This window comes from Triticum urartu, chromosome 1A (assembly GCF_056163025.1).
Source record: "Triticum urartu cultivar PI428250 chromosome 1A, HENAU_Tu73, whole genome shotgun sequence".
NCBI classification, from domain to species: domain Eukaryota; kingdom Viridiplantae; phylum Streptophyta; class Magnoliopsida; order Poales; family Poaceae; genus Triticum; species Triticum urartu.
The window spans coordinates 497600401-497628092 of NC_141873.1; the positions used below are offsets into that span (position 1 = coordinate 497600401).

General features: G+C 48.5%; 1 pseudogene across 1 annotated transcript; it reads right to left on the reverse strand.

Moving 5' to 3' along the window:
- Positions 1-8824: 8824 nt before the first annotated feature.
- On the reverse strand, positions 8825-11319 carry LOC125532970 (putative F-box/FBD/LRR-repeat protein At5g44950; annotated as a pseudogene). The gene is made up of 3 exons (XR_015607238.1): positions 10113-11319; positions 9809-9943; positions 8825-9717 (listed from the first exon to the last, which is right to left on the reverse strand). The product of XR_015607238.1 is annotated as a putative F-box/FBD/LRR-repeat protein At5g44950 (transcript).
- Positions 11320-27692: the final 16373 nt, after the last annotated feature.

Below are 27692 nucleotides of genomic sequence, written 5' to 3' on the forward strand. Positions count from 1 at the left end.
CCTGGACATCCAGAAGCGCCTGGTTCAGCGGCCCTGTGCCGCCTCCTCGCACCCACCCAATGGGCGCGACGCTCGTCGCTTCAGCGTCCGGGATCGCCGAGCTGGCCGTGCCAGCCTCCAGGGGGCGGGTGCCAAAGTCGCCTTCTCCAGACGGCAGCGCATCGGCGAGCCGACTTGGAGGAGTAACCTCGCCACGGCCTCATCTTCGGTAGGCGGCACCGGAGGGTCCGCTGGCTGCTTTCCTTGCGCTCTCTCAGATGGCGGCGGAGGCGGCGGCGGAACGATCACGTCCGGCGTAGAGGGGTCGCCGCCTTCCCTCTCCACGATGGGGTTCTCGCCACCGGCTTCCCCAGTCTGCCCTGTGAACTCCGGAGGCGGCGGCGCAGAGTTCAACGGGGTGACGAACACCGCCGATTGGCGGCGTGCGGCCTCCTCGGCCTGCCGCTTCGTCGCGGCGGCGGCTTCGGCCTCCGCCAGTTTTTTCTTGGCGGATGCCTCCGCCCTATCAGCTTCCGCCTTCTCCAGGTGAATGGCCTCTTCTTCATTGCGCTTCTCCTGCGCATTCCACTCTGTCGAATCCAGGAGGTCAGCAGCGGGGTCAATCCGCTGAGTGGTGGCGGACGTCTCCGCTGACCCATGACGGAGGCGGCGGTGACCCTCTCAAGAGTAAGGGGAGCCCTGAAGCAAGCAAAAGACTCAGGCAAAGCCACAAAGAAAGAATAAAGCATTGAAACAGAATACTCACGCGGAGACCAATGGCGGCTTCTTCACTTCCTTAAGGAAGCAGATGGCCTTCGCAGCCGCCTCGTCCCGCCGGGTCGCCGCAGCCGAACCCTTGGGTTTCTTCGGCCGACTGCCGAACAAGGTCGGCACGGCCCTGCGCTTCTTCCCGCCTCCTGGAGCAGCCGGCGCGGCAGAAGAGCCCGCGCCAGGCTGGCTGGCTCCTGGCCGATGGCGGGGGGCGACTTCTCCCTCGGCGTCGTCGTCAGGCCAGTCGGCGAAAGTGGCCAAAGGCCTAAAGTCGCCTGCTGCTCCTCCTCCTCCCTCGGCATCGTCCTCCAGAGCCGCCGCCCCCAGATCGGGGTCATCGATGTCGCTCTCTGCCCGGTCGGCGAGGAACTCGCCGGCCGGCCCCGAGGTGCCGGCTGGCGGGTGGAGGAGGGGATTCTGACCAAAGCCGACTGGTCAAAACAAACTCGGCGAGAAAGAAGACGGTCCAAAGAAAGAAAGGAAGGGCAACTCACCACGGGCGGGGGGTTGACGCGAGAGTACGGCTCCTTGCCGAACCGCCAATCCTCCAGGAGCTTGCTGTCCGAGAGGTAGTTCACCATGAAGTTCACCTCCTCGTGAGGCATGTCCTTGGTGCACATCCGACTCGGGTCGCGGTGCCCGCTCATTTGGCATATCATATGGGGGCGGCCTTGGAAATTCGGCGCGCCACGAAGGCGGCCAGCAGGTCCGGACCAGTCAAGCCCTCTGACTGCGTCAGCTCTCGGAGTCGCGCGATGGCGCCGGCTCCCGCAGGCGTCAGCGACTTGGCCCGGTACGACCAGTTGGGCAGTCTCCCAGCCGGCGGGCCGGTTTCGAAAGCCGGCAGGTTGACCCAGTCGCCCCTCGTGGAGACGCTCCTGACGTAGAAGTACGATCTCTGCCACATCTTCACCAACTTTATTAGCGAGATGGAGGGGAAGGGGTTGTCGGCCCCCAACCTTCGCACGGCGATGAAAGCGCCGCATTGAGCCGGCACGCCTGCAGCCTGGGTGCCGAGCTTGGAGAAGAAGAACTCCCCCCAGAGCTCAAGGGTGGGGAGGACTCCGAGGAAGCCTTCGCACAAGGCCACGAAGGCGGACAACAGCACCACCGTGTTGGGGGTGAGGTGGTGCGGCTGGAGGCCGTAGAACTCCAGGAAGGATCAGAAGAAACTGCTCGCCGGCAGCCCCAACCCGCGCAAGCAGTGCGAGCGGAAGATGACCCGCTCGCCCTCCTACGGCGCGGGGGAAATCTCCCCCTTCGACGCAAGACGCACCCGCACGTGATCCTCGCCGGGGAGCCGATGAGTCCGGTGGAGGAACTCGATGTGGTCGTCATGAACTTCGGAGCCGTCCCAGGTGCCGGAGCGCACCGGGGGAGGCGTGGCGGCAGAGGAAGAGCTCATCGCGAGATGATCGCCGCGGCGTTCGCCGAAGCTTGGGCGCGCGGCGGCGCGAAGAAGAAGAAGAAGAAGAAAAAGAAGAAGGAGGAGAGCGAGGAACAGTGAGAAGGAGGACAGCGAGGAGTGGTGGGAAGGAGGAGCGCGCGTGCCCCCCCTCTTTCCCCTACTAATAGCCTCGTGGGCCTGGTAGTGGCGGGCCCCACCTATGGGCCTGTCCCGTCGCACGCGTAGGCTGGCAGAATGGCCCAGCCACGTGTCATCGCATGACAGGCCCAGAATGGGCGGCGGCCCGGAGGCTTAGCAAGCACGCTACTTGGATCCCGCCGCGACGTTCGAAATATTGTGCGAGTCAGAGTTGGGCGAGTCCGACTCCTTCTAGCCGGCCCGGCGAGAGTCAACCAAGAGCCATGTGTTGAGCACCCGGAGAGAGAAACTGCTGAGGCTTCTCGGCCGATCGTCCGCGGCGCCTCACCAGCTTCGGGGACTACTATCGGAGAAATGGGCCACGGGTAGGCCAACCCGAGGCCCAGAACCTTTCAAGACATCGGGGCAGGCTGCGCCCCTCAAGACCCCAGAACGAAGAGCCGCCTTCTGAGAAGTCGGCGGCAAGACGGACGACTGCCCACACCCGGCCGAATCCATGGACGGCTTCATGATAAGCCGACTCCTGACTGGCGACCTCCAGAGAAGCCGGCTTTGGGGAGTCGGCCCGCGACTCCAACAAACCCCATGACCTCATCAAGAGGGACGGGGCTGAGGAGTGGCTACAGTGAAGCCCACTCCCGCCCCTTACCGAGGGTAGGCACGGCCACATCACGCCGTACCCCGGAAGACCTCCGTGCGGCGTGGCACTGTTGCCATGCCGGCCCTGACGTCAGCACCACAGGACCAAATCCTGCACCCACGATGGCTTGTCTGTACGGCCCAGAGGCAGCGGGCGTCACCAGTCAGTGAGACCCCAGGAGACGGCAAGAGGACCACCAGACGGACCCGTCGGGAGTCGGCCCCGGGGAGTCGGCCGAGCCCTTCCCCGGGGCCCATGCACCATTAATCAAGATGTGATGGAGAGTGGCAATAGTGATCGCCCACCAGGCGGCGGGGTTGTTGCCATGACCCCATGATCAAGCCCGCGTCATCAGAAACACGGCTACAGTAATCAGCCGCCGGCAAGACCCGCCCGCAGCGGACGCGGCCTGTCGGCTCCGTACCAGGCCAGTCGGCGGGGCCCACCAGTCGGCGGGCCCCAGCGGTCAGCGGGGAAGATGGAGGCCAGAAGCGCTGACGGCTGGGCCGCGTCCAGCCGGATTACCATTGTACCCCCGGAGGGTAGGCCTATATAAACCCCCTAGGGCACCCATGCAAAGGGTTGGAACCCATGAGCTCTAGGCCAGATCATATAGGAGGGAGAGAGCTAGCCTTGCCCTCTCCTACCTCCAGGAAACAGCTCAAGGAGCAACCGTGTAAACACTTTGCCATAGTGATCATGCGGAGACCCCGCAGAGCAGCAGTAGGGGTATTATCTCCCCGGAGAGCCCTGAAGCTGGGTAAGATTCACCGGCATGCATGTCATCGCCTCATCCCGTTTCCAGGCACCGGCGACGTTCTACTCGCCCCCACCATGATAAGCCATCCTTTGGCATATGTCGCACCTAACCCCCGACAGAAAGGGTTCTTGCCTGTGTTACAAGGTGTGAAGTTGAGTAAGACTCAATGCCCGACCATTGCAGAAGATAGAGAGAAAATGAAAGATGTTCCCTATGCTTCAGCCATAGGCTCTATCATGTATGCAATGCTGTGTACCAGTCCTGATGTGTGCCTTGCTATAAGTTTAGCAGGGAGGTACCAAAGTAATCCAGGAGTGGATCACTGGACAGCGGTCAAGGACATCCTGAAATACCTGAAAAGGACTAAGGATATGTTTCTCATTTATGGAGGTCACAAAGAGCTCATCGTAAATGGTTACGTTGATGCAAGCTTTGACACTGATCCGGACGATTCTAAATCACAAACCGGATACGTGTTTACATTGAACGGTGGAGCTATCAGTTGGTGCAGTTCTAAACAAAGCGTCGTGGCGGGATCTACATGTGAAGCAGAGTACATAGCTGCTTCGGAAGCAGCAAATGAAGGAGTCTGGATGAAGGAGTTTATATCCGATCTAGGTGTCATACCTAGTGCATCGAGTCCAATGAAAATCTTTTGTGACAATACTGGTGCAATTGCCTTGGTGAAGGAATCCAGATTTCACAAGAGAACCAAGCACATCAAGAGATGCTTCAATTCCATCCGGGATCTAGTCCAGGTGGGAGACATAGAAATTTGCAAGATACATACGGATCTGAATGTTGCAGACCCGTTGACTAAGCCTCTTCCACGAGCAAAACATGATCATCACCAAGGCTCCATGGGTGTTAGAATCATTACCGTGTAATCTAGATTATTGACTCTAGTGCAAGTGGGAGACTGAAGGAAATATGCCCTAGAGGCAATAATAAAGTTATTATTTATTTCCTTATATCATGATAAATGTTTATTATTCATGCTAGAATTGTATTAACCGGAAACATAATACATGTGTGAATACATAGACAAACAGAGTGTCACTAGTATGCCTCTACTTGACTAGCTCGTTGATCAAAGATGGTTATGTTTCCTAACCATAGACATGAGTTGTCATTTGATTAACAGGATCACATCATTAGGAGAATGATGTGATTGACATGACCCAATCCGTTAGCTTAGCACACGATCGTTTAGTATGTTGCTATTGCTTTCTTCATGACTTATACATGTTCCTATGACTATGAGATTATGCAACTCCCGTTTACCAGAGGAACACTTTGTGTGCTACCAAACGTCACAACGTAACTGGGTGATTATAAAGGTGCTCTACAGGTGTCTCCGAAGGTACTTGTTGGGTTGGCGTATTTCGAGATTAGGATTTGTCACTCCGATTGTCGGAGAGGTATCTATGGGCCCTCTCGGTAATGCACATCACTTAAGCCTTGCAAGCATTGCAACTAATGAGTTAGTTGCGGGATGATGTATTACGGAACGAGTAAAGAGACTTGCCGGTAACGAGATTGAACTAGGTATTGAGATACCGATGATCGAATCTCGGGCAAGTAACATACCGATGACAAAGGGAACAACGTATGTCGTTATGCGGTCCGACCAATAAAGATCTTCGTAGAATATGTGGGAGCCAATATGAGCATCCAGATTCCGCTATTGGTTATTGACCGGAGACGTGTCTCGGTCATGTCTACATAGTTCTCGAACCCGTAGGGTCCGCACGCTTAACGTTACGATGACAGTTATATTATGAGTTTATATGTTTTGATGTACCGAAGGTTGTTCGGAGTCCCGGATGTGATCACGGACATGACGAGGAGTCTTGAAATGGTCGAGACATGAAGATTGATATATTGGAAGCCTATGTTTGGATATCGAAAGTGTTCCAGGTGAAATCGGGATTTTGCCAGAGTATAGAGAGGTTGTCGGAACCCCCCGGGAACTTAGTGGGCCTTAGTGGGCCTAGGTGAAAGAGAGGAGAGGCGGCTAGGGCAGAGCCGCACGCCCCTCCCACCCAGTCCGAATAGGACAAGGAGAGGGGGGCGGCGCCCCCCCTTCCTTCTTCTCCTCCACTCTTTCCCTCCCAAGTCCTAATCCAACTAGGAAGGGGGGGGAGTCCTACTCCCGGTGGGAGTAGGACTCCTCCTGGCGCGCCTCCTCCCTGGCCGGCCGCACCCCCCTTGCTCCTTTATATATGGGGGGCAGGGGGGCACCCCAAAGACACAACAATTGATCTGTTTGATCTTTTAGCCGTGTGCGGTGCCCCCCTCCATCATAGTCCACCTTGATAATACTGAACGAGAGGGACGTCATCGGGCTGAACATGTGCTGAACTCGGAGGTGCCGTACGTTCGGTACTTGATTGGTTGGATCTTGAAGACGTACGACTACATCAACCGCGTTGTGCTAACGCTTCCGCTTTCAGTCTACGAGGGTACATGGACAACACTCTCCCCTCTCGTTGCTATGCATCACCATGATCTTACATGTGCGTAGGAATTTTTTTGAAATTACTACGTTCCCCAACATTGGGCACCATGTCGGCAAGGGAACATAGGAGCGTCGCGCGAGGCCGAGAACCATTCCCGGACGTAGCCCTGCAAAAAAACCTTGACGTGCACCACGCACGCCACCGCATGCCTGCCGGAGGCCGGAGCGGGTCGGAGACCGAGGGGGCTCGCCCCACAGTGACAACCTCCCCATCTTCCTGAGCTGCAATCGCCCCGGGCACCGCACGACCACGGGCCATGACCAACATGCACGGGCGATGCTTCGAGCCCCTGACGCTAGATCCGTGCCCCAAAAGGAGATCCGCATCAGAGCAACGGTCACGTCTCTCGCATGGCCGCTGTAAGGCGCCATGCCAAATCTGCACCGCCCAGTGCCAGAGAGCACCGCCCCGCCTCTTCACGCCATTGTTGTGCTCCTACGCTGCCCCTAGCTGCTACCCCAAGCCGCTACAAGCCGGACACAGCCTCGCTGAGCCCCATGACTCCACGTGACCGAGCCGACCCCTGTGAGGGAGGGGGAGAAGAGCCCCGCCGCCACCGCCGCACGCACGGTCTTTGCTCGGCGGCGCCCTCCGGCATTGGCGAGGGAGGGAAAGACAAGGTGGGGAAAATATCAGGTGATACCATGCCTTAGATGCTTCCGTGATACGAGCTTCTGGTCCGTTGGATCTCAGATCCAACGGCTCCTAGGAAGTTCTGAAAGATTGTCATACTTGTTCGCAATTTTTAGACTTCAAAAGACCTTTTTTGCAAAATGTTGAAAGCTTTCCGGAAGCCGTTGGATCTCAGATCCAACGGTTCCTAAGAGCTCCTATCATGGGAGCATCTAAGGCTCCATATCACCTGATACTCTCCCAGGCAAGGTGGGGGCGGTGGCGGTGCCGCCTATGGTTTGGGCCCAGGCCGCTCGCGGGGGCGGCACTGGGCCTCTCCCAACAGTACAGCCTTTTGTTGTGTTTGAGAACTTGTTTTGTACAACTACCTGTATTTTCTATAAAAAAAACCTATCTGCTTTGTAAATACACTAAATGGATTTTTTTGGCAAATGCTAGAAAAAGGGACTCCGCAAACAATTTGATCTAAATTCACAAATCTATCTCATACAACGTGGTTTCACCAAGGACGTGAGATCAATCCACATGAGAAACGGTATATAGTTCGGGAACTGCAGAGAGCAACAGCAGAAGAAAAGGCCACCGGGCTACCTAGAGAGACAAATTAAGCAAGCCGGGAACTAGAGAGTTCGATTCAATTCTTGATGCTTGCTAGGATCAGCTGAGCTGACAGAGCATTTGGCAAATACTCTTATCCATTTCATGGATAAAGACACTAGCTGAACTAGAGAGGCAAAATTATTTACTTACCATGAATAAAGTAGCTAACTGACACTAGCTGCTGATAATAGCATCTCATGGCTAGGAAAATACACAGAGCACCTGGGTGCTCCACCCCCATACGAAAATTAAATTAAAAAAATACCAGGAAATTTTTAAAAAATCTGAAATGTTCGATCTTGGAATCTCAAACTTCGGTGCCCAATCTACTTTCCGTATGGAATTTCATAGAAAAATACCGGAATCTCAAACTTGGGTGCCCAATCTACTTTCCGTATGGAATCTCATAGAAAAATACCAGAAAATATATCCATGGTGAAGAAAAAATAGTCCAAACTAAAATCCATCCAAACAGTTTTTCCTACACATATGATTTTTTTGTCTTTTTTGCCACATATATGTTTCTTGGTATTTTTCATGAAATTTCACACAAAAATAGATTGAGCACTCAGGTTTCATATCTCAAAACCCTAGATTTTCTTTTGAAATTTCCCGGGTGCTACAAATCCTCTTCCCTCATGGCTATTCTTACGGTCTTGCCTGTCACAATTCTCAAGATGAATTCTCTTCCTTAGTTCCTTGCTGATGTTAATACAAGGAAACATGAAGCAGTGTTAGAAATAAAAATGTTATCTATTCCCCCTGTAAAGAAATATAAGACTACGGAGCGAGTAGATGATAACTTGCTATTTTATTTGAGTTTTAGAAATAGACATATATTGACTATTGTAGTAGCTTTTCTTCCTGTTTACTCAAGAATTTCCTTTGACTGTTTTTCCAGGATTCTTATAACTAACAGCAGCTACATTAGGGGTCTACTTGAATGGATCAGTATTTACTGCCATCTTATATATGTTTTCATGCCAATTTAAGGATCTCTGTTTATGGTAAGGGGGCAGTGCTCTGCTTTGGGACTTCCAGCCCATGCATGGACGAAATTGGATAAGAAACTTTGCAAGTATGCAAAAAATGCATGTATGCTACATCCAAAAGTCATGCTTGAATTTTTCAGAATTCAAATCCCTTGGACAAAAAAAACATTAAGCTTGTATAGTTCTACTCAACTCCAATTCTTTATACAGTAGCTGATTAAAACACGATACATCCATCACCTTAACATGCCGCTGATACGTACTTCCTCCGTTCCAAATTACTCGTCGTGGTTTTAGTTCAAATTTGAACTAAAACCACGACGACTAATTTGGAACGGATGGAGTACACAACATCAAAGCCTCAAAGGATAGTAGAGAAATAAAAATTGATAACTTCCGTGGCACTTCTTCCCAACTTTTACAGCTTATTCACACGCTATTACTGCTCAGAAGTCAAAAAAATATTGCTGATACATACACAGCTTTATTCACATGCTAGTAGTGCGAACAAGGTCAGAAAAAAAATTGCTCAGAAGTGCCACTAACTTTACCTTTTTTACGCCACCTTACAGATGTAAGTATACCAAGGAATCATCATTCGAACTTCACATGCTATTATTCATAAAAATGAAATAAGTTATGATAAATGTAAGGCAACAAATTCTAATTGTGCGTAAAGAAATACTTCTATGAACCAAAGATGCATTATTCGCTAAAAAGCAAGTTAATATACATAGAAACTGCTGGTGTTACTAGGCTACTAGCTTACAATACAAGACCAAACAACAAAGAAACAACGGCAACCAACTACGTAAGAGATTAAAACTAGCATTCAAGTGCAACAGGCAGCCCGGATTATAATTAAACCTGGTATGTAGTATCTCCTAGACCCAACTCTCTACACCTCCAGCATCCATCGGACGGCATGTCAAAGGGGTCGCCCATTGACAAACCATGGGTATGCTTGTTGCATGTGAAATAATCCCTAGTACCACATCTCAGTTCTATTTGAGCATCCGGAGAAGTCCTAAGTTGATATCGTAGCACGCTCTGTAGATCAGCAAACCAATTGTGCTGGCGGTGGTAAGGCAATGTGATTTTCATTTCCTTTAGCCCTTCTGTGTTCCGAAGAAAGAACTCGGCAAAGTTAATAGACGAATGCTTTTCTCCATCATAATTCTTCAACACCACTTTTTTGAGATGCAGCTGAAAGCACTCGATTGGGTGCAGTGGGCATTATTAATAACATCCATTGGGCGTGACAGTGACTGAAACTGAACAAACAATCCAAATAGTTGGCTAGATTACACGTCAATGAAATGCTTATTTTCACATTTAAGGCAAGCAACAATGTTTTATACTCACAATGACATATAACTTCTCCAAGCAGGGGAAGCACTTGAGGAAGTTGAGCACTGCATCCAGATTAGGGCCAGCAGAGCTGAGAACCAAAACCCTCATGCTGTGCATTTTGGTTGTCAAACTGGCTGCAATCATTTTCTACTGTCCTTCCGTTCCAAAATAGATGACCAACTTTGTACTAACTTTAATACAAAATTGGGTCATCTATTTTGGAACGGAGGGAGTAGTACATAACAAAATGCAAATAAGAATAACAGTCTACAGATAAGAACCTTAAATGGATGCAATTGACCAAGGTTGCTGCTACCTGAAAAATTGTGCTTCCAAGGTGGAGCTCAGATATGTCCTCGGACAGCATACCCAAGATCTACAGTTTAGGCGCAAATTATCCGTATGGCCGCTGGGCCACCCTTTGGATCGAGTGCCAGCAACCTCTCAAGGCACGGGGCGTCCTCGATGACCAACTCTTGCAGAAAGACACCTCCATACCTCGAGTCAACGCTGAAGCCCAAACTCTTCAGGGTTTGGGAGCTGATGCAGAGGCGAGCAATGCCCAAATTTTCCTTGAGCTCGAGGCTTTCCATGGCAGGGCAGCCGGAGAGCATGCTCTGGAGAGCGTCCTCCGAGACGGTGACCCTCTCCAGGGTCAGCTGCTCCACGCACGGAAACCTCAGTGACGGCTGCCCAGTCAAGTCCGGGAGGTGAATGCCGTGGAATTGGCGACGCGGAGCGTCGGCGAGAAGCGGTACGCCGACGGCGGCAGCGGATACAGCTTCTTCCTGTCTGCGAACCAGAGCTTGGGGTTGAGCTGGAGCTCCTGTAGGCCGTCCAGGGCCTGGGAGCTAAGCCAGCCTTCGATCTTGTCGTAGCAGTCGTCGATGCGGAAGCAGAGCAAGAAGCGGCGCGTGGGGCCGCGATGCTCGGAGAGGATCTTTGGGATCAGGTCAATGAGCTTGTGGGTCTTGTTGATGAGTTCAGAGTCCACCACGAGGTTCAGAGGAGCGGAGCGCCAGAGCGGACGCCACCGGCGGGAGATGGCCTGCGTGCGGGCGCCTTCCTTGGTGGCGAGAAGAGAGACGATGCTGCCGAGGACGGCGTCCGGGAGGCGGCTGATGTGATCGACGTCGACGCTCCCCGCATCGGCATCATCGTTGTTGTCACTGACTGGTGGTCTTGGTCGTCGTGAAGATGGAACTTGCGCTTCTTGGAAGCTTGTAGCGCAGCCGACGCGGCGGCGGCGGCCCCTGCAGTCGCTGCCATGGCCGCTGCCTCCTTCGCATTTGACGCCGCGGCCGAAGCCGAAGCCGAAGCCGAAGCCGTCGCCGCCGCCTCCTTCGCAGCAGCAGATGCCGCCAACGCCGCCTCCTTGGCGGTCTCCGCAGCAGCTGAGGCCGCCACCGATGCCACTGCAGACGCGGCCGGCGCCTCCTCCATGGGTGGAAATATTCTGGCTTGTTCGGTGTGGTAGGGGAATCTGGGAACCGCCGAGGGTTTACTCTTCGGGAAACTATATCCGTTTCAAGTTTCAACGGACTGATCCGAAGCAAAGACAGGCGTCCATCTGACACGTGCTCCGCCACGTAGCAACGACTCGCACTCGCACACCTTCTCCCTTATCCTGAAATGTACAGTAGCTCAGACAACACCTGTCTACAATCCCACCTTGCTAGTGCTAGCGAGGGAGGGCATACATTTTCTTCGTGGATGCGTTCGGCCGTCTCCGTGGAGGGCCCCGGTCACCACTTATAATTTTGGAGCGCGGTCGGTGCAACAATACCTTAAATTTCATACATCTATATCTATATCTATCTATATCTATACCTACTATTAAAAAAAATATATATTCTTGATTTGGTTTAGTCCTTTTTGTTTGGTTTGAGTGCACACTAAGCGATATGGGCCATGCACTTGTACTTTTATGGGCTTTTACAGAGACCGCGAATATTAAATAGGTCAAAATAATCAATATTGTTTGGATGTTTTATGTAACAACCGATGACCTATACACCATTCACATTTACTAATCCCAACTTGTTCTAAATATATGAGTGGCAGCCCTCATGTTTAGGGCGAGCTAATTAAAGGAAGGACTTGAGGTAAAAAATATAACATAATTTAAAAAAGATTTGTAGGCTTTAATGTGTTGGGCTACTAAATTAGAAAAGGAATAATTTAATTCTCGACTAAAACGGGTGAGGACGTCATGGTAACTAAAGGAAGAATTTTACTTAAATAGAATCGATGGAATATTATGTCCGGCAAAGAAAATATAACACGGCTAAATTGCATCGTATTTTTTATGTTCATTTTATAGAAAGATGCTATGAGATATTATGCTTGAACAAAATATCATTTTTTCCCGTTGCAACGCACGGTAAAAATTACGTACTTCTGCCTGGACAAAACTAGCCTACTACTATTTGTCGTCGAAGATGTAGACAACCTCCATGCAGGCAATGCCGGACAGACCGGAACTTCTGATCATTAGTGCCCGCGGGCAGCTCTGGCTCTTTGTCGGACTCCACGTCCGCAAAGAGTTCGTCGTGCTCCGCTTGTACCTCGCGGAGGAAGCGGCGATTTGCCTCCACCTTCGCCTGCGAGTCGATGGAGTTGAGGATGGCTTGTTGCTCCGTCGTCTTCTTCTCTCGGGTGACCTTAAACTCGGTCAGCGCGTCGACCACGCCGAAGCCGACAACTAGAGGCACCGTATCTGCCTAGCCTTCCTTCTCTTCCTTCTCCAACTCTGCATCCTCCATGTCCGCGTCAGCGCCTGCTGCTCAGCCTCCTCCATGTCCGCATCAACGCCTGCTGCTCAGCCTCCTCCATGTACTCCTCCTCCTGCTCCTGCTCTGAAGAGTTCAAAGGCAGGTCGACTGCAATACGAGCACGCGTTGGGCCTGGATCTCCACTAGAAGTTCCAACCAACGCTACGGTGAGCATGTCGTACGTCGTGGTCCGTTGGCTGACCATGGTTACGGTAGACGACAATCTCTGAGCAGAATGGGCAGTGGCGACGGTAAGATAAGGTGAAAATGGGACTATCTAGGGTTGGGGTGCCGCCGTACGACTTAAATAGCCGGATTTGGCCTCTTAGTCCGACATGATGAACGCTTCTGGGTGCGATCGGCCTTTGTCATATTTACCCTAAATATGAGCTGGATATGGGTGTCACTAGCCTAGTCGTATATAACTGGTTCGAGAAACCTGACTGAATCACGATTTTGTGGCCAATCACTAACCGACCGGAGGGACGCTTGAGGAGCCCGGAATAGATGCTCTTACCTGCCCGCACAATCAAGTCCCATCCTCTCTTATGCTATCCTTCTTGGTTTCAAAAATAAAAGAAATCTTAATTACCATCAATGTATACACTCTTTCTACCTGAGTGTTAAGGCATCTCGAACGCTGACTCACAAACCAGATACCGCATTCCTTCACGGACATGGCAGACCAGTCCAAGCACACGGATGCAGGAGCCGACCATCCAAAGATATCCACATACATATACACTCCCTTCGGTCCTTTCTACTCCGCATATAAGAATTGTGTCAAGTCAAACTTTGTGAAATTTGACCAAATTTTTATTTAAAAATATCAACATCTTGTTGGGGAACGTAGTAATTTCAAAAAAAAAATCCTACGCACACGCAAGATTATGGTGATGCATAGCAACGAGAGGGGAGAGTGTTCTCCACGTACCCTCGTAGACCGAAAGTGGAAGCGTTAGCACAACGCGGTTGATGTAGTCGTACGTCTTCACGATCCGACCGATCCAAGTACCGAACGCACAGCACCTCCGAGTTCAGCACACGTTCAGCTCGATGACGTCCCGCGAACTCCGATCCAGCAGAGCTTCACGGGAGAGTTCCGTCAGCACGACGGTGTGGTGACCGTGATGATGTTGCTTCCGACGCAGGGCTTCGCCTAAGCACCGCTACGATATGACCGAGGTGGAATATGGTGGAAGAAGGGCACCGCACATGGTTGGGAGAGATCAACTGATCAACTTGTGTGTCTAGAGGTGCCCCCCTGCCCCTGTATATAAAGGAGCAAGGGGGGAGGCCGGCCGGCCCTCTATGGGCACGCCAGGAGGAGGAGTCCTCCACCTAGTAGGAGCAGGACTCCCCTTTCCTACTCCTACTAGGAGGAGGAAAGGAAGGAGGAGAAGGAGAAAGAAGGAGAAGGAGGAGAAGGAGGAAAGGGGGGCCGGCCCCTAGTCCAATTCGGTTTGGACTAGGGGGGCCGCACGCCCTGCCTCCTCTCTTCCACCACTTGGCCCATGAGGCCCATTACTTCTTCCTCGTATTACCGTAACTCCCCAGTACCCCCGAAAATACCCGAATCACTCGGAACCTTTCCGATGTCCGAATATAGTCGTCCAATATATCGATCTTTACGTCTCGACCGTTTCGAGACTCCTCGTCATGTCCCCGATCTCATCCGGGACTCCGAAATACCTTCGGTACATCAAATTACATAAACTCATAATACAATCGTCACCGAAACTTTAAGCGTGCGGACCCTACGGGTTCGAGAACTATGTAGACATGACCGAGACATGTCTCTGGTCAATAACCAATAGCGGAATCTGGATGCTCATATTGGCTCCCACATATTCTATGAAGATCTTTATCGGTCAGACCGCATAACAACATACGTTGTTCCCTTTGTCATCGGTATGTTACTTGCCCGAGATTCGATCGTCGGTATCTCAATACCTAGTTCAATCTCGTTACCGGCAAGTCTCTTTACTCGTTCCGTAATACATCATCCTGCAACTAACTTATTAGTTGCAATGCTTGCAAGGCTTAAGTGATGTGCATTACCGAGAGGGCCCAGAGATACCTCTCCGATAATTGGAGTGACAAATCCTAATCTCGAAATACGCCAACCCAACAAGTACCTTCGGAGACACCTGTAGAGCACCTTTATAATCACCCAGTTACGTTGTGACGTTTGGTAGCACACAAAGTGTTCCTCCGGTAAACGGGAGTTGCATAATCTCATAGTTATAGGAACATGTATAAGTTATGAAGAAAGCAATAGCAACAAACTAAATGATCAAGTGCTAAGCTAATGGAATGGGTCAAGTCAATCACATCATTCTCCTAATGATGTGATCCCGTTTAATCAAATGACAACTCATGTCTATGGCTAGGAAACATAACCATCTTTGATTAATGAGCTAGTCAAGTAGAGGCATACTAGTGACACTCTGTTTGTCTATGTATTCACACATGTATTATGTTTCCGGTTAATACAATTCTAGCATGAATAATAAACATTTATCATGATATAAGGAAATAAATAATAACTTTATTATTGCCTCTAGGGCATATTTCCTTCACATCTACAATACCAAATATATATAATATGAACTATATTCAACAATGAATCTAATGATATTAATCTCGTATTGTGAACGTTGATAATTTTTCCTATAGGATTGGTCAAATTAAAGATACTTTGACTTTAGACAAAATTTATATGCAAACTAAAAAGGACTGGAGGGAGTATTTCAACAAATTTAATAAACCGGTGAATTACGTGCAAACCGGATGATTTTCATACAAACCAGATGAAAACATTTACATTTCGGGCATGTTTTAACTAAACTATACCGGACTAGGGTTAAACTAGTCTAATGCCAGTCGGAGCGGATTTCCACTCCCACAATATGTCTTCCCTTTATCCGGCAGCCCGCTCATCGGACTATTGTGAGTCTCGAGTGATATGCTTCAACGGTAGGGGAAGAGTAGCCTCCCCTCTGTAACACCCACGATGCGGCTATATCTCCCACGTGTCGGAGCACGACTTAGAGGCATAACCGCATAGTAGGCATGTCGCAAGAGGGGTAATCTTTACACATCCCATGTACTGAATAAGAAAGGGATAAATAGCTGGCTTTCAATCGCCACTTCACATAATACATAAATATAGCATTACATCATCCAGAATACAATCAAGGTCTGACTACAGAACCAAAATAAAGAAAGACCACCCCAAATGCTAGATCTCCGATCGTCCCGACTGGGCTCCACTACTGATCAAAAGGAAACAAAACAAAACAATGGCCAAGGTCTTCATCGAGCTCCACCTTGAGCTCGGTTGCGTCACCTGCACTGGTATCATCGGCACCTGCAACTGGTTTTAGAAGTAATCTGTGAGTCACGGAGACTCAGCAATCTCACACCCGCGAGATCAAGACTATTTAAGCTTATGGGTAGGAAAAGGTAGTGAGGTGGATCTGCAGCAAGCACTAGCATATATGATGAATAACTTACGCAAAAGAGAGCGAGAAGAGAAGCAAAGCACGGTCGTGAACTAGAAGTGATCAAGAAGTGTTCCTGAAACTACTTACGCTCAAGCATAACACGAAACCGTGTTGTCTTCTGGGACTCCGCCGGAAAGAGACCATCACGGCTACACACGCGGTTGATGCATTTTAATTAAGTTAAGTGTCAAGTTCTCTACAACTGGACATTAACAAATTCCCATCTGCCCATAACCGCGGCCACGGCTTTCGAAAGTTCAAAACCCTGCAGGGGGTGTCCCAACTTAGCCCATCACAAGATCTCACGGTCAACGAAGGATATTCCTTCTCCCAGGATGACCCGATCAGACTCGGAATCCCGGTTACAAGATATTTCGACAATGGTAAAACAAGACCAGCAAAGCTGCCCGATGTGCCGACAAATCCCGATAGGAGCTGCACATATCTCGTTCTCAGGGCACACCGGATGAACACTACGTACAACTAAAACCAACCCTCAAGTTTCCCCGAGGTGGCACTGCAAGTGGCTCTGTTTTGGACCAACACTCAGAGGAGCACTGGCCCGGGGGTTTAAAATAAAGATGGCCCTTGAGTCTGCAGAACCCAAGGGAAAAGGCTTAGGTGGCAAATGGTAAAACCAAGGTTGGGCCTTTCTGGAGGAGTTTTATTCAAGGCGAACTGTCAAGGGGTTCCCATTATAACCCAACCGCGTAAGGAACGCAAAATCAAGGAACATAACACCGGTATGACGGAAACTAGGGCGGCAAGAGTGGAACAAAACACCAGGCATAAGGCTGAGCCTTCCACCCTTTACCAAGTACATAGATGCATTAAGTAAATAAGATATATTGTGATATCCCAAACATATACATGTTCCAACATGGAACAAACTTCATCTTCACCTGCAACTATCAACGCTATAAGAGGGGCTGAGCAAAGCGGTAACATAGCCAAACAACGGTTTGCTAGGACAAGGTGGGTTAGAGGCTTGACATGGCAATATAGGAGGCATGATAAAGCAAGTGGTAGGTATCGCGGCATAGCAATAGAGCGAGCAACTAGCAAGCAAAGATAGAAGTGATTTCGAGGGTATGGTCATCTTGCCTGCAAAGTTCTCCGAGTTGACGTAAGCTTGATCCTCGTAAGCGTACTCAACGGGTACCTCGAACACGAACTCGTCTCCTAGCTCTACCCAAAGTAAGAACACAAGCAAAGGACCAACAATCAATCACGGTGCAATGCGCAAGCAACATGATGCAAAACATGGCATGATATGCGGAATGTGATATGCAATGCATATGCGTGCTTCGGAAGGGAAAGATTGAACCAGGCCTTAACTTGGCAAACCAAGTGTGCCACTGGAAAGATGAGTTGATTTCGGTCGATATCGATATAAAGATCACCGGAATCGGATGCACGGTTTGCAAATGGCAAGCAAAACAAGAATGACACAATTCTGCGATTAACAGCACGATGCCATCTAGAATGCAATAAGAAACTAAGCTACTGCACTCCAACATAGCAACAAAGCACATGACAGTGATCTAGTCAAGATGTTTGACAAAAGATGAACACTGAGCTATGGCTAAATCACACAAGAGCGGGTTCAAACAAGCATGGTGTAACACCCTTGATGCGACTATATCTCCCACGTGTCGAGGCACGACTTAGAGGCATAATCGCATTGAAGGCATATGTCGCAAGTGAGGTAATCTTCACACAACCCATGTAATATAATAAGGGAAAGAGATTACATAGTTGGCTTACAATCGCCACTTCACACAATTATATGAATAAAGCATTACATCATCCAGATACAATCAAGGTCCGACTACGGAACCCAAAACAAACGAAGAACCCCAAATGCGACAAAGGTCCCCGATCGACCCCAACTGGGCTCCACTACTGATCAACTAGAACGAAACAACATAAAGGACGAGATCTTCGTAGAGCTCCTCCTTGAGCTTGGTTGCGTCATCTGCAAGGACTCATCGGTACCTGCAAGCTGGTTTTGGAAGTAACTGTGAGCCACGGGGACTCAGCAATCTCGCACCCTCGCGATCAAGACTATTTAAGCTTATGGGTAAGGTAAAAGTATGAGGTGGAGCTGCAGCAAGCGACTAGCATATATGGTGGCTAACATACGCAAATGAGAGCGAGAAGAGAAGGCAAAGCACGGTCGATGAAACTATGATCAAGAAGTGATCCTAAACCAACCTACGTCAAACATAACTCCAACACCGTGTTCTCTTCCCGACTCCGCCGGAAAGAGACCATCACGGTTACACACGCAGTTAATGTATTTTAATTAAGGTCGACTTTAGGTTTTCTACAACCGGACGTTAACAAATTCCCATCTGCCCATAACCGCGGGCACGGCTTTCGAAAGTTCAAATCCCTGCAGGGGTGTCCCAACTTAGCCCATCACAAGCTCTCACGGTCAACGAAGGAATAGACCTTCTCCCGAGACATTCCGATCAGACTCGGTATCCCGGTACAACAAGACATTTCGACAGGGTAAAACTAAACCAGCAACACCACCCAGATGTGCCGACAAATCCCGATAGGAGCTACACATATCTCGTTCTCAGGGCACACCGGATGAGCAACACATCGGGTAAGCCAGCCCAGAGTTGCCCCTGGTAGCCTCGGACATCGCTCAGTTGGACCAACACTCAGAGGAGCACTGGCCCGGGGGGGGGGGGGGTAAAATAATGATGACCCTTGGGTTGGCCGACCCAAGGGAAAGAAAAAGGCTAGATGGCGAATGGTAAAACCAATGTTGGGCATTGCTGGAAGAGCTTTACTTAAGGCGAACTGTCAAGGGGTTCCCCTAATAGCCCAACCGCGTAAGGGACGCAAAATCCAGGAACATAACACCGATATGACGGAAACTAGGGCGGCAAGAGTGGAACAAAACACCAGGCATAAGGCCGAGCCTTCCACCCTTTACCAAGTATATAGATGCATTAATTAAATAAGATATATAGTGATATCCCAACAAGTAAACATGTTCCAACAAAGAACAACAACTCCATGTTCCAACAAGGAACAAACTTCAATCTTCACCTGCAACTAACAACGCTATAAGAGGGGCTGAGCGAAGCGGTAACATAGCCAATCAACGGTTTGCTAGGACAAGGTGGGTTAGAGGCTTGGTTCGACAATATGGGAGGCATGATAAGCAAGTGGTAGGTATCGCAGCATAGGCATAGCAAAAGAGCGAGCAACTAAGCAAGCAAAGATAGAAGTGATTTCGAGGGTATGATCATCTTGCCTGAAATCCCGCAAGGAAGAAGAACGAGTCCATGAAGAAGACAAACGGACGTAGACGAACGGGTCCTCACAAACACGACGTTACCAGAACCAACCCGAAGAAGCAAACACCGGAAAAGAAGCACACAATATAGTAAACAACCAACACATGAACATGGTATGATATGCGGGATGCGATGCGGGATGCAAAATGCAAGATATGACAGGCAATGCATGAACCTGGCCTCAACTTGGAAAACCAAGTGTGCCACTGGAAAGATGAGATGAAATCACTTGAAAACGATATAAAGAACGCCGGAATCGGAGTTACGGTTTGGAAATGGCAAGTGATTCAAAAATGACACCGGTCTGCGATTTACAGCAAGTAGCCATCTAAATGCAACGAAATGAACATGCTACAGCCCCCAAACATGACAACAAAATAAATGGCAGGGATGCATTCAAGATGCTTAACAAAAGTCTAGCACTGAGCTACGGCCAATTCATCCATTAACAGGTTCAAACAAGCATGGCAAAAATGCATATGGGAAACAGATCTCAGACTTTTAGTGAAATCAACACTTGTTTGGAATTTCAGATCAGGTAGCCCTCTTCGGAGCAACAAAACTACATGCTACAGGATCTGAACATGGTAAAGTAAAGCATGGCATGGAGCTACTCAAAGAGCTTAACAAAAGTCCCTTAGTGACCTTGAGCCAAAAGGGATCGGAAAAATACAATTGCAAGCATGTGAACATGGCAAAAACATAATCAGTTTTCAGACTTGGTGAAAACTGACACATGTTGAAATATAACTCAAGTAGGCATGTTTACGAGCTCGATGCACTCACTACAGTGCAAGTCATGGCAAGACAAGCATACACCCATAAAGAAGGCACAAAATGCAATCTAGACATGACAATAACAATAGCATAGCATGCATGGATCAACTACAACATCACCGGCAAAATTGCAAACAAGTTGACAATCTGCCCAGATTCACAAAGTAGCAAAAGTAGAGCTCAATTGACTCAAGCTAGGGTGCTCCATAATTGCAAACAAAGACATGGATGGATAGAGCACTACAATATTAACAAAACATCCTTACTGATCATCCTCAAAAGAGGCACGGATCACTAGGAAACAACATGAACATATGGCATCATGAGATAAACAGCTCCAGGACTTAGTGGAATTACTAAGTCCGTGAAAACAGAATTAGCAAGTGCACCACTTTGCAAGCTTGCGCTAGTCACCACACACATCCTAAAAATACATGGGTTGCACCTCTGGAAAGATGACAAAACCCTTAACAAAACACATGTAGAACTCATGGGCATAGCATGCACACATTAATCATGGAAAAAATGACAAAAACCTAAACGGAGTAGCACATCTGACAATTAACTCAAGTAGCCCTCTTCTAACAGCATTTCGGGCATCAAGATGAACTCAAATGAAAATGGTGCAATGGAATGAAATGATTTACTCTCTGAGATGAACATTTTGATATGCTATATGCATGAATCGGAGCTACGGATGCAAAGTTACGATGCGATGAACAGGAGCACTTGGATCTGGGATTTTCGGGACTTAGTGAAAATATACCTCCGGAAAAAGTCAAACCGGGACGAAGTGGAGCGGGACGGAGCGGTCCCGGCGCGGGCGTGTCGTTTGGATCGGGGACCGGTGGATCTGGTCCCGATCCGGATCTGATCTGACCGGAGCTCCGGCGAGGCGCGGCGATTCCGGCGAGCTGAGGTGGAGGCGCGGCGAGGCGGCGGGGTTCCGGCGGGCTGAGGCGGAGGCGCGGCGAGGCGGCGGTGCTCCGGCGGGCGGTGGCGCGGCGATTCCGGCGATGGAGATCGGCGCACGGCGGCGGAGGTGCGCCAATGGCGGCGCGGCGGAGTGGCCGGCCGACGTGGACGTGCACGCGGCAGCCCTCGGGCGGCGCGACGGGAAGAGCGGGCGGGCGGCGCGATGGGCTCGGGGGGGGCGAACCGGGCCCCGACGGGCCGGCGGCGGGGCTGAGGAGAGAGAGGGAGGCGCGGGCGACACATGGCGGCGGCGGATTCGGCGCAGGGGAGGCCGGACATGTTCAGGCGCGGGCGGTTTTGTCCGGCGGCGCGAGGTGGACGAAGGTTAGGGTTCATCCGCGAAAATTTCGGGGATGTCCACATATTTATAGGTAGAGGGAGCTAGGAGAGTCCAAATGAGGTGCGGTTTTCGGCCACGCGATTGTGATCGAACGACCGAGATGATGGAGCAGGTTTAGATGGGTTTGGGGCCAAATTGGAGGGGTGTTGGGCTGCAACACACACGAGGCCTTTTCGGTCCCTCGGTTAACCGTTGGAGTATCAAACGAAGTCCAAATGGTACGAAACTTGACAGGCGGTCTGCCGGTAGTAAACCAAGGCCGCTTGGCAAGTCTCGGTCCAATCCGGAAATGCTTAATCTCCACACACGAAAGAAAGCTAGAAATGACCACCGAAGGAGAACGAAGCGCCGGAATGCAAAACGGACAACGGGGAAAATGCTCGAATGCATGAGATGAACACGTATGCAAATGCAATGCACATGATGACATGATATGCAATGCATGACACGCAAGCAATGACAAGGCAACAACAGCGAATAACTAGAGGACACCTGGCACATCGGTCTCGGGGCGTTACAACACTCCACCACTACGAGAGGATCTCGTCCCGAGATCTAGAATGGCACCGGAGGGAAAACGGAAGAGAAAAGAGAAAAGGTAAGACTAAGTTGCCCCTTTGACAAACAAGTGAAACCAAAGAACCTTGAAAAGGTTAAGCCATATCGAGAAAAGAATACAACGGGGATGACAAAGTTGAAAACACTCCGTTAAGAAAGAGGAACAAGGAAGATCAAATTCGAACAGCACTTCGATTGAGAAAGGATGGAAGACTTGATATGGTGAAAAGAACTTGAGCAAAAAGGGCACAACACTCCGGTTAAATGGATAGGCATGAAAAGAACAAGAAGAAGGTCTGAAGAGAGCAGCAACGCAATTCCTCCGGGAGAGAGTAATAGAAGATAGTTGATTAAAATAAACAATGGAGAAGAAAATGCCAACTTCTGTCACAAAAGAGCTTGAGAGGGCATCCTTAGGAAACGGGTCAAGCGGAGTTGTTGGAAAACCAACAACGAAAGGATAAGCTTGATATGGTCTTGTGGAGTACACCTCAAACTAAGAGATGAAAACCTGTCACTCACGGGAAAAAGAGTTGGATTGATATGACCAAATTGGCGAGAAAGTATACCGCACCGGAAAGGATATATGAAGAACTTGGATCATTAATAAGCACCATAATAGCAACAAACCTTAGAGAAGGCTTTAGGTGAAATATAACCCAAGATAATAGCAATGAAGAGATTAATGGATTTAAACTACCTCATTCTTGATAACTTGTGAATCATGAAACACGAAGGAAAAATTATCAAGAATAACATAATATCACCTTCAATGATATGAAAGAAAGGAATTGCCCTCCGGATTGCAAGAAGAAGAATGCTTGAACTCCCTAGAAATGAATCTCGATGAAAACTTCGAGAAGGAATTAAATCCTTGATGAACCCATCATGTAGAACCTCCATGAAGAAACTCCGGTAAACAAAAGATAATGAAAAGAAATAGGAGTAGAAAACACAAGGTGAAACCTTGTAATGATTTAGATGAATCTCCGTGATAATTAGAGCTGGAACTCCGGGAAAGAAAGATAAAACAAATGAAAACAAGAATTTGATGACTCTCCGGAATAAGGAATTAATCGCTTGGATGAAACAAGAATAAGAATTATGTTATGCGTATCCTTCACCAATTTAATTGATGACGAGCAAATGGATTTGGCACACAACTTATTCTCGTAGCCGGGATAGCGCAAACTTGAGAAGGTCTTCAACGAACCACCGGTAATATTCTAAACAACGGATGAATTGGTATGATAAAGAAGGAAGAGAAACTCTTGAACGAACCACCGTAAGAATTGAAAAAGAACGATTAAAACATGAAGAAACACCGGGAATAATTAGCAATTAAACGAAGATGCTTGAGAGAATTTAGATGCAAGTGAACGAAAAAAATCGCGAGTTGAATAGAGGATATTTGAATGATGCACCGGCAAGATAGGAGAATGATAACTGACAGCTGAGAATGAATAAACCTGAATTGATGGACTCTGGATAAACAAACTGAAAAGGCTCCTGAATTACTCCGGATGGTTGAAAAGAATATCTCACAATCGTAAATAATTATGAGAGGATGGCAACAAGATAGAATCGCGAATCTTGAAGAGAATGGAGAAAGATTGAGAGAAAAATCTTCTTCGGTCTTCAGATGACGACGAGAAACACCACCAAGAATTATTGAGGCACACCGGAAGAATCAAAACGAAGAGGTTGAACCAACGATGAAAAGAATTTGGAAGATCTTGGAGAAGACATTTGACTGATGATAACTCATTCTTACATCAAACTTTAAAAGGAATTTAGGATAGCTCTGGGAAATAAGAAGAGTCAGGTAAGATCCTGGGAAAAGACCTGTGGGTTAGGGCCCACTCAAAAGAAGCACCGTTGAAATGATTTAAAAGAGAGGTTGCACCGGTTGAATTAAATGACTTGAATGAGATAACAACCTCGAAAGAGCTTGAACGAATGCAGAGTGGAAACGCGAATCTTCGAGATATCTTGAGCACTCCGGAACAATTAAATGGCGAGAAGTGAATGAATATGAGGTGCACCGGCATGAGAAGATATTTGAAACAAGGAAAAAGATATGATCAACACCGAAAGCTTGAATTGGTTCCACCGGAGAAGAAAATGAGTGACGAGAGACGAACTTGAAGCTTCGTTAGCATCTTCCTGAGAATCACCGGGTAAGAACATGAAGGAAAAGAATGGAGAGACTTCACATCAATGAAGGATACTTGAATAATAAATCTGAGTCCTTGAAGAAAACAAGGGTGGGAGGGAGGGAAAACAAAGGCCACTTGGAGACAGATGAAACAAACACCGTTCAGAAGAAACTGATATTTGATCATGCGGATGTTGAAATGATCGGATCCACTTGAAGAGAAACACGCCGGTTAAAAGGATTGACAAAAACAATCTTGATGATCAAGAAGGATTGGTATTCATAACGGAGTATGAGAACACCATTTGGGGAAGGTATGGAATCAACATTTGACTTCGAAGCAACTCGAATACCACAACTCAAAAACAAAACAAAGGATTGGCTTGCGGAATAAGCTAGAACAAACATATGATAGAGATTTCGTCCGAAGTTTTCGTGGTGGGGCCTACACGGGCTCGATCGTACAACACCATCATGTACAAGGCAGTGCACATGACATACGAAGCGTCCCCGAGTCAGCATAGCCAAGGACTCTTTAAGACACAATGATACCACTGTAAAACCGACCGTGAATAGGCGGACCACTAGTCGTCGAACCCCAATTTCATACCATACATCTGTCGGAAAGATATCCTAAGAGCTACTTGAATTCCCACCTATGAAACTCCTGAACCTTTCCGGTTATGCAATCAGGTGTTGGGGATACAGGGGAAGCATAATATCTCACCCAAACTAGCAAATCCTACATCCAGCTGTATCCATCCTTCAACACATAACCAAGAAACCTTCGGAAATCATCTACCTCAACCTTCGAAAAGCATACGTTATACGAGTTATGGCAATACTCCCGAACTCCCGCCCCAGTACTGGGTGGCGTCGAGGTTATCTCACCAACGAACTGCATAAAAGAGATTTTCGATGTCGGCGTACTAAACTCAGGTATTCCAGAACTGCAACGATAAAATTATGATGACAACACCTCAGAGCTCAACTCCCCGGGACACTTCCACAAAACCCCTGACAGGAGGCACCAAGACAATGTTCTCGTCATAAAACCATCGGAACGATTCCAAGATACCCGCGTGATCCTAAATTTTTTTTAGTGAAATTTGAGAAGAGAAGAGTCAAAACTCTACATCGGGAAGCCTTACCAGAGCGATGAGGAGACTGGGAAGTAAAAGAATTCCTAACTCTCCGATATATATAATCCTAGATGACTCAAAACATTTTTCTAGACACAACTCGGCCGCTAAAAACGATCAAGCAATGGGGCTCCTAAGGTTGGGGAAGGCTCTGATTACCAACTTATAACACCCTCGATGCGACTATATCTCCCACGTGTCGAGGCACGACTTAGAGGCATAATCGCATTGAAGGCATATGTCGCAAGTGAGGTAATCTTCACACAACCCATGTAATATAATAAGGGAAAGAGATTACGTAGTTGGCTTACAATCGCCACTTCACACAATTATATGAATAAAGCATTACATCATCCAGATACAATCAAGGTCCGACTACGGAACCCAAAACAAAAGAAGAACCCCAAGTGCGACAAAGGTCCCCGATCGACCCCAACTGGGCTCCACTACTGATCAACTAGAACGAAACAACATAAAGGACGAGATCTTCGTAGAGCTCCTCCTTGAGCTTGGTTGCGTCATCTGCAAGGACTCATCGGTACCTGCAAGCTGGTTTTGGAAGTAACTGTGAGCCACGGGGACTCAGCAATCTCGCACCCTCGCGATCAAGACTATTTAAGCTTATGGGTAAGGTAAAAGTATGAGGTGGAGCTGCAGTAAGCGACTAGCATATATGGTGGCTAACATACGCAAATGAGAGCGAGAAGAGAAGGCAAAGCACGGTCGATGAAACTATGATCAAGAAGTGATCCTAAACCAACCTACGTCAAACATAACTCCAACACCGTGTTCTCTTCCCGACTCCGCCGGAAAGAGACCATCACGGTTACACACGCAGTTAATGTATTTTAATTAAGGTCGACTTTAGGTTTTCTACAACCGGACGTTAACAAATTCCCATCTGCCCATAACCGCGGGCACGGCTTTCGAAAGTTCAAATCCCTGCAGGGGTGTCCCAACTTAGCCCATCACAAGCTCTCACGATCAACGAAGGAATAGACCTCCTCCCGAGACATTCCGATCAGACTCGGTATCCCGGTACAACAAGACATTTCGACAGGGTAAAACTAAACCAGCAACACCACCCAGATGTGCCGACAAATCCCGATAGGAGCTACACATATCTCGTTCTCAGGGCACACCGGATGAGCAAGACGTCGGGTAAGCCAGCCCAGAGTTGCCCCTGGTAGCCTCGGACATCGCTCAGTTGGACCAACACTCAGAGGAGCACTGGCCCGGGGGGGTAAAATAATGATGACCCTTGGGCTGGCCGACCCAAGGGAAAGAAAAAGGCTAGGTGGCGAATGGTAAAACCAATGTTGGGCATTGCTGGAAGAGCTTTACTTAAGGCGAACTGTCAAGGGGTTCCCCTAATAGCCCAACCGCGTAAGGGACGCAAAATCCGGGAACATAACACCGATATGACGGAAACTAGGGCGGCAAGAGTGGAACAAAACACCAGGCATAAGGCCGAGCCTTCCACCCTTTACCAAGTATATAGATGCATTAATTAAATAAGATATATAGTGATATCCCAACAAGTAAACATGTTCCAACAAAGAACAACAACTCCATGTTCCAACAAGGAACAAACTTCAATCTTCACCTGCAACTAACAACGCTATAAGAGGTGCTGAGCGAAGCGGTAACATAGCCAATCAACGGTTTGCTAGGACAAGGTGGGTTAGAGGCTTGGTTCGACAATATGGGAGGCATGATAAGCAAGTGGTAGGTATCGCAGCATAGACATAGCAAAAGAGCGAGCAACTAAGCAATCAAAGATAGAAGTGATTTCGAGGGTATGATCATCTTGCCTGAAATCCCGCAAGGAAGAAGAACGAGTCCATGAAGAAGACAAACGGACGTAGACGAACGGGTCCTTACAAACACGACGTTACCGGAACCAACCCGAAGAAGCAAACACCGGAAAAGAAGCACACAACATAGTAAACAACCAACACATGAACATGGTATGATATGCGGGATGCAAAATGCAAGATATGACAGGCAATGCATGAACCTGGCCTCAACTTGGAAAACCAAGTTTGCCACTGGAAAGATGAGATGAAATCTCTTGAAAATGATATAAAGAACGCCGGAATCAGAGTTACGGTTTGGAAATGGCAAGTGATTCAAAAATGACACCGGTCTGCGATTTACAGCAAGTAGCCATCTAAATGCAATGAAATGAACATGCTACAGCCCCCAAACATGACAACAAAATACATGGCAGGGATGCATTCAAGATGCTTAACAAAAGTCTAGTACTGAGCTACGGCCAATTCATCCATTAACAGGTTCAAACAAGCATGTCAAAAATGCATATGGCAAACAGATCTCAGA